This window comes from Chlamydotis macqueenii, chromosome Z (assembly GCF_036417535.1).
Source record: "Chlamydotis macqueenii isolate bChlMac1 chromosome Z, bChlMac1.mat, whole genome shotgun sequence".
Classification (NCBI taxonomy): domain Eukaryota; kingdom Metazoa; phylum Chordata; class Aves; order Otidiformes; family Otididae; genus Chlamydotis; species Chlamydotis macqueenii.
Genome location: NC_141593.1, coordinates 37,413,899 through 37,429,762, shown reverse-complemented (window position 1 = coordinate 37,429,762; position 15,864 = coordinate 37,413,899). Strand labels below are relative to the sequence as shown.

The window sequence follows — 15,864 nt, the reverse complement described above, 5'->3', positions numbered from 1 at the left end:
TAAAACAGGCAAACAAGATGAAAGAGGACCACTTGGGGGATGTATCTCCAAAGTCTCACAGCTTTTATCTTTTCCCAGCACCACAGAATTTTTTCCCTAAAAAAATAAAGACATCAAAGCATGCCAGCATGGAAAAAACCATGATTCTATTATATCATTATTAAAATATTATTATTATATTGCCTTCTAAGGACACATTTTCCTCATGCTGTAAAAGTATTTGCATATTAGAATCTGCATTTTTAAGTGATCAAAACAAAATAAAACATAAAAAATGTCATTGTGCTGCACTCTCAATTTCCTTTTTCCTCATAACAAATCCCTCCTGAAAACAGATGAGAGAAAAAACAAAGCAGATGTGCCATATTGTGTGTTGTTACATAAAGAGAATGTTTCAGAGGATCTCAGAGCAAAGACAACTGGTCTGGCACTTGTTTTCTTTGCAGTCATGAAATATTGCTTATGTTTTGCGTCCTTAGTAGTAACTTAGTTGAAAGGTATAAATGCTGCTGTTGTAGTTACAGGAATATTCTACCGAAAGGAAAAGACAATTTATGACAAGTAAGTTGTGCCCAATTGCTCTTGTTAGAGTAAAGGAATGGTATTTTAAAGACAGAATTACTGGCAGCAGTGCACTTTTGCTACAGAATTTTAATTTCATATTGGCTAATAATCAGGGTTTTTTTGTTTTTGTTTTTGTTTTTTTTTTCCTCATCTGTGTAGTAACGGTGCAGACTAATCAATAAAACAATATCAGAAGTAGTTTGGAGTTTTATTTAAACTGCAGTCGTTTCTTCATAGTATTTCAACATAGGAACAACCACCTCAGCTACTGGAGAAAATTGTATACAGAGTTAAAACTCAAAACTGTGTGTCCTGCAGAACTTCTAGAACAATAGCAGTCAGTCCAAACAAAACACAAAAGAAAAATTATAGTTTTTTCATTGTACCAAAAGTGCAACCTGGATAATGTATACACGAACATCAACCTGTATCTTTAAAATCTGTTTTTCCATTATAAGATCAAAATCTTCAACATAACTCTGACTAATATTCTGAAAAGTAGACCTTCATGTGTTATGTCTCTTCCAGAAGCCACTTCCTTCTGTGAGACAGAAGGAAGAAGATGGAAGACGGGAAACTTTTTTGACTGTATTTGGAATGTTTTCAATCCAGTTGCTGTCCTAAGGCAGTGTAACATAAATTTAGAGTTATTTGCTCTTTCTGTACCTAAGTGCTTGAAGCTATAGTCTGATGGAAAACAGAAAGGGCTATGTGAAGGGAATAGCTTCTGTCCAGAAAAGACTATCTATTAAGACTAATTATTTAAGAAATTTATTCTTTTTCCCTGTACAATAAATAGAAAAACTAAGAATTTAGTATAAGTTGGTCACAAAGTCCAGATACAATAATTAATATGATTTTATTTGTCCACATTAGCAACATCTTAAGATAAATAGCTATCTCTTGAGAAAACCACCATCACCATCAATTTAAATATTTATGAGTGTATCTTTATACCAACTGGTTTACTTCTCAGGAAATTATTTCCTTTCTAGTCAGGAAAAATTAGCCTATGACAAAAAATTCTCTGTGGATAAGATATTTCCATTGCCCATTGAATTGTTCAGTATCAGTTCAAGTCCTAAAAACTGCTAAACCTCTTGTGTCTCCCTCTTCTCATCTTTGGAAGAGAAAAAGAAAAGTGAGGCAAAGATTGTTTCTTTACCATTATGTAATTAAATTTAGTTTCATGGAGTTACAAAATGGCAAAACTCCACGAAAATGTCTCTATTCTAGTTTTTGAAAGAGTAGTATGGCTTATTAACAGAATTATGATGTCTTCCTCTTTAAGCTATTCTGAATCTTATAGATCAGTCACTTTTCTACAGCAGGAGTCACTTTTCTACAGCAGGAGTCACTGAATTGTTAGGTCTCAAACTAAGCTTGGGGGAAGGTGGAACCATGTATTTAACAGGTGTGTTATTTATGATTTTAAGGCTACTGCAATGCTATTACTGATGTTCACATAGGTGGCAGGTATATTCATGTTCTATCCCAAGACTACCTAGGGACCCACCTACATTGGCTAGTTGCAGCAAGTCGAGCATTTAGTCACGGAAACAGATACTATTTCATACAGTGTCATAATTTTCCATTCAAGTGGCACAGTGACTGCTAACACACAATTGTCTGACCACAATACACAAAGGTTTAGCTGGCACATGGAAACAATTGTGTTAGAGACTACTGTAGTATATGCTAAAGCTCTAGATGGAAAGACAAGTTACCCCATTAGTATTCCAATCTCAAAGATACTTGGTCTATCACAATGCCCATGTGCCAGTGTCATTCTAAGGTCATGTCTGAAACTAGCTAATGGTATAACACAGCTAGAGTCTACTCTTCCAAATGCTGTTTTCTCTTTCCCTCTCACTCACACATTGAAATATAAAAAGAGAATGGCCAAGAATTTGCTTGGACCCCGAACTTAAACTAGGACAGAATAGATCAGCTTTATAAAAAAGCTAGACTGGTATCAGTAATGTTCGAAAAGTCAGATGTGTGCTGTTCCTCAGCTATGCTACCTCCAGTCTAGGGGACAAGAGACCTCAAGCCTGCAGCCTTGTTTTTTGGCCTATCAAAGGTTTCCAATCTGGTCTAAGATGGTGCTCCCAGCTCCACATGTGGAATACCTGCAATTACAGCAAACAGGCACTACAATTTAGTTGCTGAAAGGAGTGATTCAGACCATCAGCCAAGTGGGAGAGCTTGACATCTTTTTTTTTCAGGCTGCTCTTCAATGGGCTATACCTTATTGCTTAAAAAGTTTGGTGGATAATTAATAAAACCCCACACCTACACTACAATGGTGCCACATGCCTTTTTTTTCTGTTTGGTGTGGCAAATGTTTGCAAATAAATGAGGCTAATATTACCTGTTTTGCTTTGGCTTTTAGCAGCAGGAGAAACAGAATTCTTTTTCTTCCAGAACCAGGATCGTGATGACAGTGGAATACTTTCTTCAGAATAGGAATATTGGTCTAAGTGAAAGTTAAAAAAAAAACAACCAAAACAACCAAAAACAGGAACAGGAAAAAATCCCACCATATCACATATTGTGAAAAAGTAATTCTTATTCTACTGGATAGTGGAGATTTTCTTAAAAAAGAAAACAAAACAAAAAAAATACATTCAGTCAATATGTGTAGTACAGATAGCAATGCATCTAAGACAATTTAGGAAAGATCATCAGGAACTCCTACTTATTATATGTTATAGTAAAAGGAGAAAGACACTCTAGTATTTAAAATAGATTTTTTTTTAAGAAAATCTCCATAAAGACAGATTAAGATAGTGATTTTATTTTGATAGAGTGTGTTCATGATCTGCATATGGTCAAGAGAAAATTAGTGTTGTAACCTCTCATAAAGCTTATATCTTTGGGCTAATTTTAATACAATATCTCAGTATTCAGTCCACAGTGTGGGATGTTTTACACAAAGTATTGTCAGCTACAGCATTAATTAATTTAATGCCTTTCAGATGAAAAAAAATCACTGTAGAAATTCTTAGGATATTAGAGATTAAGAGGGTTGTTCCTCCAGAGATTTTATGCACAGAAAATTCTAATGAATCTTGATACTTAAAAGCTAAGTGCAATACCAGTGTTGTATGCTAAGTATCATATAAGACAGAGGGAAAACAGCTAAAATAGTCCTATGCTCTCAAAATCAGAACAAGCTTTCCTTGGCTTCTGGTCACACTTAGAGTCAATCTAGACCAGCTCTAACAATGGAGGTCTGAGAGTCTCTGTAAATCATCAGATATGTAACTCTGAAATTACAAGTTTTGCAAGCATATTACATTGCTGGAAAACACTGGAACTCAAAGCACAGCTTATTCTGTGGAGAGGTGTTTCAGATATACAATCATAGAATCATAGAATGGTTAGAGTTGGAAGGGACCTTCAAAGGTCATCTAGTCCAACCCCCCTGCAAGGAGCAGGAACATCCCCGCCTAGATCAGGTTGCTCAGAGCCTCATCCAGCCTGGCCTTGAACGTTTCCAAGGATGGGGTATTCACCACCTCTCTGGGCAACCTGTTCCAGTGTTCTACAACTTGCACTGTAAAATTTTTTTTCCTAATATCCAACCTAAATCTACCTCCCTCTATTTTAAAACCATTATTCCTTGTCCTATCACAACAGGCCCTACTGAACAGCCTCTCCCCGTCTTTCTTGTAGGCCCCCTTCAGGTACTGGAAGACCGCGATCAGGTCTCCCTGGAGCCTCCTCTTCTCCAGGCTGAACAGCCCCAACTCTCTCAGCCTGTCCTCATAGGAAAGGTGCTCCAGCCCGCTGATCATCTTCGTGGCCCTCCTCTGGACCTTCTCCAACTGGTCCATGTCCTTCTTGTGCTGGGGGCTCCAGAACTGGATGCAGTACTTCAGAAGGGGTCTCACCAGGGCAGAGTAGAGGGGGAGAATCACCTCCCTCGACCTGCTGGCCACGTGCCTCTTGATGCAGCCCAGGATGCTGTTGGCTTTCTGGGCTGCAAGCGTGCATTGCTGGCTCGTATTGAGCTTCTCATCCACCAGCACTCCCAAGTCCTTCTCGTCAGGGCTGCTCTCGATCCATTCTCCGCCCAGCCTGTATTTGTGCCTGGGATTACCACGACCCAGGTGCAGGACCTTGCACTTGGCGTGGTTGAACTTCATGAGGCTGGCACGGGCCCACCTCTCCAGCCTGTCAAGGTCCCTCTGGATGGCATCCTTCCCTTCTAGCATGTCAACAGCACCACACAGCTTGGTGTCATCGGTGAACTTGCTGAGGGTGCACTCTATCCCACTGTCCATGTCACCAACAAAGAACAGGGTCGGGCCCAACACGGACCCCTGAGGGACACCACTTGTGCCCAGTCTCCACTTGGACATTGAGCCATTGACCACCACTCTCTGAGTTCGGCCATCCAGCCAACTGGATCCAGTTGGATCCAGCCAACTATCAAAGAAAGGATGCTGTAAAGGGGCAGAGAAATCAACCAGGTTTGTATGACACCTTTCCTTGACTCTGCAAGCACAGTATTTAAATCAATAATGCACAGTTAAATTATTCATGTATCTCACTGTATGAGTATGATAAATCTCACACAGATTCATTTCTCTATGCAATAAACAGACATTTCAAGGCTATGGTAGAAAAAGAATATGGAAAAGCAAGAATATCTTTACCTCTGTTTCTTGTTAATAGCATTTAACAGTCATTGTGTGTCTTACTGTATGACCCCTTTTATGTCAAGGTACAGAACACTGCAATTTTATCAAAACAACAAAATAGCAGAGTGACTTTTAGCTCTCACAGCAATTTCTCCAACTTCACTAGGGCAGGAATTTCTTGAACTATGTGATTTGTGAGGAGCAGCTGAGGCAAACCACCCCTGTGTTGTGAGCAATACCTGTAATTTTAGCCACTCATTTCTAGGAAGGTAGCAGTATCTCACAAAAGTGGTTGTCTGCAATGACAGAAGAATATATGTAATCTATAAAAGTTATTATTTTAATAACTTTGTATAGAGGGGTTGTCTGAGATTAAGCTTCTTTATTGCTCCTTGTTACAGGATTGTTCCACTGATGCACACTCTCTGCTATTCATAATGCAAGTACATACACTCAGCTTTCTTATAAAAGCATCAGTGGACTGAGAGGAGCCTATCCTACCTTCTGTGCTCTGATGCAAGAGACGGAAGAGCAGTAACAGAGAAGACTTTCAGGGTTGGTAGGAGTGTCTTTAAAGTACGGTTCAATAGAAGAGCCACAGTGAAAGAGAAGACTGCTTCTTTGACTTGGCCTTTATTATGTGGAAAATGAGGTATGAAACTTGAAGTGGATAGAGAATAAGTGTTCTCCCAATGCCTTGAACAAATGGACACTGATAATCGAGACCACATTGTTTCTCTTTGTTGCTTACAAAAAGGGGAAATTGTAGTCTTTATTCTTGCTGCTGATCACTCATGTAAGCAACCAAGTAACAGAATATAGTTGCAATATTCAGTGTACCTGAGTGGTTGGAAATGGTCCTTTTGGGTCTATTATCTTATTTGTGGATGGAATAGTAGTTGTCCCTGCTATTTACCTACCAGCTGAATGGTCTTAATAGTGCGGTCCTTCTTTGGAAGTGCATTGAGCACTGCATCACGTTGAGATCAGCTTGTTCTATGATATTTAGGCCTGCATTTATAGTGATGATTGCTGTTATATCAATTCAGTCTTTGTACTGTTACTATGAAGATTTGTCCTCTGAGAAGGACATCTTTTATAACTCCATCTCATCCCCAGAAAGTAACTTAAGAGTGAACTCTGACACTATTTTACAGGTAAAGGTTTGTCTATTATGTCACAAGCAACAACTTAGATTTTTTCGAGATGAAAATGCATTATGCAAACATTTTCTTATGCATTGTGGTGAAATCACATTTTTTTTTCTCTAGTATTCTCAGGTTACACCGCCTTAGGCAACAGCCTTGCCCAATGGCATTGCCTAACAGAGTTGACAATCAGGGGTGTTGTTTAACTTGTTATTCTTAACTTCTAGTGTGAAAGAAGGTTACACAGTTGGTTAGTTGACTTCTCCTTTTAACATTAAAAATCCTTAATTATCCTGACATAGTACATTGGCGTGAAGAAGAACATATACAGAAGTTATTAACTAATAAGCTGCCAATTTGGAACAAAACTTTCATGATATTACAGCTTGTTATCACAGACAGTGAGGCTTTTTCTTGCTGTATTTTGTCAATGTTATTGCTATTTTCCTCTAGAAAATAAAAATAAAGGCATAGATTTCATACTATAAGCTACAGAGATACTGGAGCAAAGATGAGAATCTAGATTTAATTTTCCTTGGAAAATGATGTGCGTTTGTATAGAATCATAGAATCTGGACTCTCTCCAACAGGTCCATGTCCTTCTTATGTTTGTTTATAGAAACAGCTATTCCATTCATATTGGTTAGACTTTATATTCTATGGTATTAGCAGTCCTTGCTCATTCATTAGTCAGCTGCCTGAGAACACAAACAGATCACAATGCCCCACTGATGGAGTGCTATTCACTTCTGAGTCAGTCATGGCAATCTTCCTTTAATTTTAATCTTTAGTAATGCATTTAAATTTTCAGCATAATGCTTGAAAAGTATATTTGACATCTGTGAAAAAATTACTTTTACTAGTATGTATGGGAAGGGTTCAAATATGTTCATTAATATTAGGTAAGAGCAGTCTGTTCCCTCATGATTTACAGACAAGATCTGCAAGTTGCATAGAAAAAGCCACAAATCTTCCTCATCTTTCCCTCACACAGCTTTTCAGTAGCCTGCTCCCTAAGGTGGGGCAAGGCAAAAGTTTATTATAGGCTTTGCATGACTGTTCATTTATTCTTTAATTACACACCCTTGAAAAGCACTCACAGAATCTGGCCACCTTCTTTCACTTACCTAAACCCCTAAATGAATATGCAATAAAAGCTTCAACCTAAAAATGACTGTAAATACTGCATATTTCAATTTCTGAGGCTCAGCCTTGGTTACCTGCTGCTCCCCAAGTATGGCCACCTCAGGGTACATATCAAAAAAATGTGAAGTTTGAACACTCACAATAGGATCTTGTAAGAGATATTCTATATAACAAAAATTATTTTAAGATGCAATTTAATGACAATTTTACCATGTCACAGTTAGGATACATGTTATCACTGTGGAAAATCTAGTAGGTAAACTACAAAAATTGGCAATATACACTTTCTATCCTTTTGTTGTGGTATTATGTTCTCTTCTTTGAGGCAGATTACTCTGGTAAAATTATTTCCCTTGCAAATTTTTTTTTAAGCAAATAGATGTTAAAATTTTAGGGAAGAAATAAACAGTAGGAGCAGGAGAATTTGAGCAAAGGTCTAAGCTTTGAAAAAAATATTCCTAAATAAAATACATCATAGAAAAGAAAGTCAGACTAAATACTTAATTCATTTTTTATCACTTATCTAGTATCTTGTTAAATGTCCTTTTAGCTAGCATTTTTTTTCTTAAAGTCCAATTGAAACTCCTTCCCCTTAAATTTAAGTTCACTGTTTTTTGTCCTACAACCAGACTGAAAACTATTGAAGACTTCTGAACATGTTCTTCTGAGAAAGAACTTAAAGGTTCTACATTATTAGACCATCAAAACCACTTTTCGGCCTTTCACCTGAAATCACTTTCATTAGCCCTTTGATCATTCCCTTGTACAGTCTTTCTTGTTCATTTTCTAACATTGTATTTCTTGAAATGACAAGCCTAAAGGGATACACAGTATATAAACACATGTTCACTTGTCGCTGTTGAAATAATACTCAATGATTTGTTGAGCTGTCGAAACTCAATTCTGTTTTTCTAAAAAATCACAAAATATTTGTACATCTTGGAATGTCATTAGTTAGAAAGCCTTAATTTATCACATTTTTCTAAATGTTTATGAAGACATGTACACAACTTTCCAACTAGTCACTAGCATTCAAACATACGTTTTCCTAGGTTAGCAAAACAGCTTTCAAAAAGTAATTACCTGTATTCAAAACTATACTCATTCACTTGTGAATCTTTTTGCCATGTATAAAACTTAGCTTTTATAGTATGTCCTTCATATCAGTTGGGTTTTTTTCCTTGACTTTCATTGACATGTGAGAAACTTAAAAATAGATGGTTATCCTCTTCACAATTTTCACTCAGCTTGTTTAATATACTAGTGTACTGGCTCCACCCTTCCTCTCTCAACAACTGCGTACCACAATGTAACATGCATAAACATTTTTTTTTTTTACTAAAGAAATACTATGTCCTAAAAAATTACCTTCATCCATTGTAATCGGTCAGTTTCTCAAAGCCAATGTTTCCACTGAGGTGAAAGTTAAATTCTGGTATTTTCTGACAGCCTCCCACACAGTGTACATAAATATTTAATCTGTAAAAATGAAACTACTACACTAGGCAAGAAGATACCTGCATAAAGTAAAGTGAGAGTTACGGATTAGGTTTCTCCTCACTGTTTCCTGTGGCTAGCAATGTCTGTTTTACTAGGACACCAAAACTTACTGGATGAAACTCAAAGCTGTAGAAGACTTAACCATAACTGAGAAAAAAAATACAGCCAGATGTAATATACCTGAAAACACAAATGCTTACAAGATTAGAAAGGTTTCAATATAATATTTTACAATTGTCCACACTTTCTTCTTTCAACTGAAAGAATGTACTCTTGCTACATTTCCAGTAGTGATGAAACTGGAAATTTCAGCTCTAATTTCACGTAAACAGAGTTCTTAAATGCTTCCAGATGAAACTGTTATTACATTAGAGCAAAGTCTGCCCTGATTTGGAGGATTGCTTCATGCAAGTGTATTGCTGTCTCTCTTCTTTGCTAATTAAAGGTAAAATACCACATTTATCATTGCCAATACCATTATTCTATGACTGTACTCAGCTAATGAGATAGGTAGGTTGTTTTGAACTCTAGGTCAAATATGTTGTTCTCTTGAAATAACTCCAGGCACACATCTTGTGGTATATTCCCATATTAGTATGAGCAATACAGCAGCAGGAACTGGGAGAAGCAAGTACTATTCAGCAGTTGCAAAAGCAAATACAGAATAAACTGTTTACAGACTGGTGTGATCCAGCTTTGACACGTGAGATCAGGAGTTCAGGATTTCTGCTTCACTGCTGTTGTACTGCACCCCACCCTTATGTCAAAAACGATTTAAAACAGGATCTTGCCTTTAGATTGTAGTCCAAAAGGAAGGCTTTTGGTATCACTAACTCAACAAGAAGTTTCGCTATGGGTTTATAGGAGGCAGATTCACTGGGAATCTTCTTCCAAATAATCCATAACTAATTAGTTTATATGACTAGTTTCTCCAGTGTTCTACTTTAAATAAGTTACAGTTTCACTGGTATGTGAAGAATACAGCATAATACAGGACCTAGATAAAAGGCTTATCCGAAAGAGTACTTTCCTCATATAAAAAGAACTTTTTTTGTGATTTTTCTTTTTACAAAAAGAAAAATATAAAATGTACTTTTGCCTTTTTCTTTCCCTCTTTTGCCTTTTGCTACAGGGGAGGAAAAAGAAGAAAGAATGGAAAAGGAGAAAAAAATAAGAGAAATGAAACTATCTGAACAATTAAAGGTGTTTGATTTTTAAAAGTTGCAATCTTATAAAAAAAAACATTTTTGACAGATTATGTTTCCAAATTTTTTTTTTTACTGCAGTAAAATGATGTATGACGCAATGTATGATGTAGAACTAGCGCTACAGCTACTGCTAAAAAAAGGAAACTTGAAAACAGGAAAATATTTGACTCCAAGTTATATTTAACTATGATACTTTAGATTTCTACTTCCTTTTTAAATTATTCACTGTAATGTTTCTTGCTTTACTTAATGTTTTAAGAGTTGTGTTGTAGCCCCAGTCCTGAACTAGAGCCTGACTGTGCTAGGTATTAAACAAACACAATAAAACAAATTATCTGTGCCACAGATATTTTAAGATTACTCCTTCCAGTACTTTTGTTCTGGCTGTGTTTCTGCTAATCTCATGTTAGGAAGAATCTTCACCTGACAAATCTTCTTTACATTTTTACTTAAAACATCTTCTGAAAAAATCCCTTTAGTAATCAATTACACTACATGTCTTTTTCTTAAATCATCATTTTAGGACTCACTATTCCATTCATGCCTCCGGTATTTTGTTATCAATAACATTTCATGCATAATTATGAGGAGGTAAATGTCTAGGGCTAGGAATCTCATGTTCCTCTTTGTATGTTCACTATCTCTTTGATTCCCTTGAAAACCTTGTAGCAGTTCCAGCAATAAATAATTTATTGTAGTATAGAATTGGGCCACATTTGAAATGTCACATTTGCACCTTTCCCCTTTGAGGAAACTCAGATGCAAATCATGCTCTGAGTTATGTACCTTTAGGCAGTTCTATAATGGGACGAATTACAACAAATACAAACATGCCTTGAAGTTTCTTCTCTTTGAAATAGAAACAGGCCCAAAACCTTTAGAATTTCCCATTAATAACTATGACTTGCATCATGTCATCCATTGTGCCCTATCTGGTATTTCTTTCCAAATAGTAACAGCCTTGAAGAAACATAATCCAGAGTAAAACTGAAACACAACATCAGGAGTTTTCTGGGTTTTTAGCTGGAAACACAACAAGTAATTGTTGCTCAACATCTGAATACGTAAGTCTGTAACAAATATCTCAGATGCAAATTCTTTTGTTGAAAGTCAACAATGAACCTGTATTTACATTGAGGAGAAAATACATAAAACAGAAGAGGCCAGAAAAAGTACATCTTCAAATGGAATACTGCAGTTTACAGCGTTCTCGATCTGTACCTTGTTTTTGTGAAGGTTTGAAGGAAAAGCACAAAGAGCTTAAATTTGACTGAGATTAAACTATTCTAATGGTCCATAGAAGGAAATCAGTTTTGCACTCACTGACTAATTCTGAATTAGTTCTGTCTGCTTTGCACAGAGATTTCATTCCTAATTTTGGCAGGGAAGCTGCTCTGTGAAATAGTAACACCCAAGCAGTCTTGGATGACTTTTCCTAACCACAACAATCCTCCATTAACAATGGGAACAGTTAGGGTCAGATATTACAAGAGAAAAGAATGTCTCGTTTCCTCACTTTTATTTTTCTTTTGGCTGTTCTTATCAGCCAAATAATATGTAGACAATAGGCAAAACATAATTTATTATTATTAATGTATTGTGCCATTCCTGTTTCTGCCTGGTAGTGGGAGCCAAGCCAGGGCTATGCCACTCCAAACAGGTCTCAGCCTGACTGAAGTGATTGTAAAGCTTCAGAATATGATACTCCCTCCTCGTTATAGACAGGGAGTAAGATATGCTTTGTTGTTTTAACCTGGATGTTTATTGTCAATAATCCACACACTGGTATCCATTTCAACATACAGAAACAACCAAAGCAGCACAATTTGCAAAGGAGATATTTTGAAATGTTTAATACATTCATTTTCTTTAAAGGAAAAGGAGAACCCAGAAATGGGAGCAGATGTAAAACTACTTTGGAGAATCAAATCAATTTCAGAACACCAAATAAACTTTAAAACCTCAGATAGCTGAATTTGACCTAGATATTGCAACACCACAGGTGGTACATCTACTCATTGACTTTTTGCTGGTTACTGTTGTCTATTACTTCTTTGAAGTTACAACAATAGAATTTTGCAGCAGTGTTCAGTTTCTTTTCAGATACAGAGGGCTACTCATCCTGCTTTTTGGTCTCACTGGAAGACACTGTCCAGCTCCAGTACTCCTAGGATCAGTTGTGATGCACCAACAGCTTTCCTGTTTTTTTTTTTTGTTTGTTTATTTGTTTTCACAAGACTTTTCTCCATTAAGGGCCCTGAGCTTTCCACAGCAGTAATATATGGTTCAATTGTTTTAAGTAATGCTCTGTCATTTGTGTTCCCTTCCCTTGAATGCCACTTCTGCTATTATATACACCTTCTGACTAGCATTATAGACTGTATAAGATTGTAAAAAGTTTATCCATTCCTACTTCTTTGTCTTGTCCCCTTACTACTTCCCACTGCATGTGCACTGAGTTATACCTTCCTCAGTGATTTACTACTTTTGTCACAACTTCATAATCAGACAGGTCTGTTTTGCTCTACTGCGATTTGGAGGAGGATTTATATAACCAGGGTTTCCAAAGCTTTTTTTTCCTAGAGGCTTCCTAGAAGGTCTAGATTGTCCTGATACAAATTACTTTGGCACACAACCATAGCAGAGTCAGAGCTTATGCCTGGAAGGCAGTCTGACAAGTTGAAAAATCTTCTGGAAGCGTTTCTCAATCTGTATCCCTAAGATGAATTCCTGGTTCCATTAAAATGACTGACAAAACATGAGCTTATTTAAGCTGAATGGACCTTGTCGTTCCTAAAATGATGGCATCTTGACATGACTTCACATACAGCTGTTCTGCCTGTTTCTTGGACAACATGGCCTATTTTTATTTCTTTATATAGGGGGCAGTTAACTAACATTTTGTGTCTTCTGGACAGTCAAGCTTTGGTTTACCATGAGACTTAGAAAATCCCTTTACACTTCTAGAAATCTCTGGAGATACAGAAATCTATTTACTGCAATTACATGAATAGTAAATATTGGAGTTAATTATAGAAGCAGGTAGATGTTTGATTAAAGCATGGAGTTCCTGTCGACATAGAATCAATGTCTATTCAGTATTAGATTAGGTACTAACAAAATAGTGGCTAATCCATGATGAAAGAGAGAGGTGAACAATAAATATTTTGTGCAGTGCAAAACCAAATACAATTAATTCAAGTTAGAAAATTCCTCAAAAATATTTATGAATTGTTTTGAATCAGTATCAAGACACAAATGCATGTTGTCCAATCTTTTCCCTATCTGTAAACTTGCAAAGAGGTCCACAGCTGAAATATGATCTGAATGAGAAATAAGTATTAATGAAAACAAATCCTTTAACAGAGGAGCCATAAGAGATATTGCACAGTTTTGCTTATATGTCTTACAAATATTTTTTCTTTAAGCATGAAACTATACTGAAATTGTGTGTCTAGATTTGAAACTCTATGCCACCCAGCCCATGTTTAGGATCATGGGAATATCCATGATCACAACCTGACTCTGGACAGACCAATCTGCAGATTAGGTGCAAAAAAATAGGTGGTATAGTTGTTTTCACTGAAATTGAAATCTAATCTGTTGTAATGTCAAAGGAACAGATGAAGGCTTGAGGAGGAACTATACTTCAGTATGCAGAAATGATATTTTTTTCTGAACAATGTAACTGAGACATGTTTCCTAAACCAGGTGTTTGTACAGGAATTGGTAAACACTTGTGTAAGGGTGACAACACAGTACCAGCTACCAGTGAACCAATTATTGCACTGAACCCGAAAATTTTTTGAATGTATGTAATGAGAAATACAGGCCAGCAACAGATGTTATTCACTCTGTCATGGTCCCTCAAACAAGTTGAACTATGGATGCAAAATAATGCTTCAGAAATTCAGCCAGCTTGCTCACCTTTCCTAAAAACCTCTTACGAGGGATGGACAACCTGGCTGCAAAAACAAACCCCTTCCGAGAAACGAACAAAGAGAGACCTAACTGGTGTTTTGGGCACAGGATTGGGAGTTCTAAATAGTATTGATTCAGAGGTATTGGTGAACAAATTGGGTACCACAACTAGTGACCTGACTAAATTGCAATGTCCTTTACAGTGTTCTCTATTAGCTTTGGGAACTAACCAATGGATGTTATAAAATATATTACCAAAATAGGAGAAGGTGAATGAAAAACACCACAAATTGGTTATAGATGCACTCAATGTGGTCCAAAACAACCTCTGTCTGTCTCTCAGTTGTATCCAGGCTCAACTGTGGATGCAATCAGTAGCCGCATCAATTATAAGAGAAGGTGAAGAAGGCACTTTCCCCACCAAGATCTGGAAAATAGTTTGGGACAGTGCCACTGACTTTGAAAGGAAATTCCAATCCTGGTGTTATCTGGTTAATTTTACCTATAACCCCATCAACAGTGTGGCCACAGCTTTTGTGTTAACAATACACAATGCTTCCGTATATACAATATACCAAATCATTGCGCTAGGACTGAACTACAACAGCACAGTATTCTATCCTCTAAAGCATAGAGTGTGGGCCTGGAAAAACAGAGATAAGTGGCAAACTATTAATGTTGATGCATATATTGTGCAAGAACAACAAGGATTCATTTGTGAAAGCAACACCATCAGAGCTCAAGATATTTCTTGACACCGAATAAAATATTTGCCATTTCGAGATTTGTCCTGACGAAAACCCTGATACAATACTTGTATATATGGTAAATGTTGTGCATGCTTAAGGAGTATTTGTGATTCCAGATCTGTAGGCGGTGTAGTTGTAGATACTAGGAACCACTCAAATTTTTGTGTTTGTAATTTTACTAAAATCACCGGATGTGACTTTTCTTATTTAGCACTGGTGACCTCTCACAAACTCTTGCAATCTAATTACACACTGATGCACAAACTGCTACCCGCATCAATTAGAATGAATCTCACTTTGGTAAACAAATTATTACAATACCAGGATTTGATCAAGATCCTAGGAAAGATCAGGGAAAATGGACAGAAAACCTTAGTAACAGTTCATAATGATGTGGAAGAAATACACTATGTTTTGGAAAGGGTAGAAAAGGATGCAGAACATAAATGGTGGGACACACTTTTTGGATGGTCACCTACTGCTACAGGCATCTTGAACAAGTTGTGTCACCCCATTGTTTTTCTCTTAATACTGGTCTTAATAAGTTTTGTTTTATCAGCAATACTTTATATTAAAAATTGGAAAATGGTGAATCGGTTGATACATTTGACTCCTGTACTTGATGCACACAATCTGCTCAAAGTTCCAAGACACATAGATATTCCAAAATCTGCTAATGCAAGGCAGATTGCCTAGGAAAAATGATATAAAATTAGAACCTTTTTGGTGTATGTTAAAGAAACAGTGTAACCTTTTGCAAATTGTACAGTGATTATACTGCTGTTACTTTTCTCTCTCTCTCTCTCTCTCTTCTCTGACTTCCTTTGAGAACTATACTATCACCATGCGGTCCTGATGACAATGTTTAGCCACGGGGTGGTGTAAGGGTCGGTCAGAAAATCAGCATTGTCTCAACCTTGAAGGACTTACAGGTGGACTATGGATTTGATGTGGCCTAAGAGTTAGGCTCACAACT

General features: G+C 36.8%; 1 protein-coding gene across 1 annotated transcript in view; it reads left to right on the top strand.

Moving 5' to 3' along the window:
- Positions 1-15,864, top strand: part of ANXA1 (annexin A1) — a 419,725-nt gene that overhangs the window by 380,929 nt on the left and 22,932 nt on the right. The window lies entirely within an intron of this gene.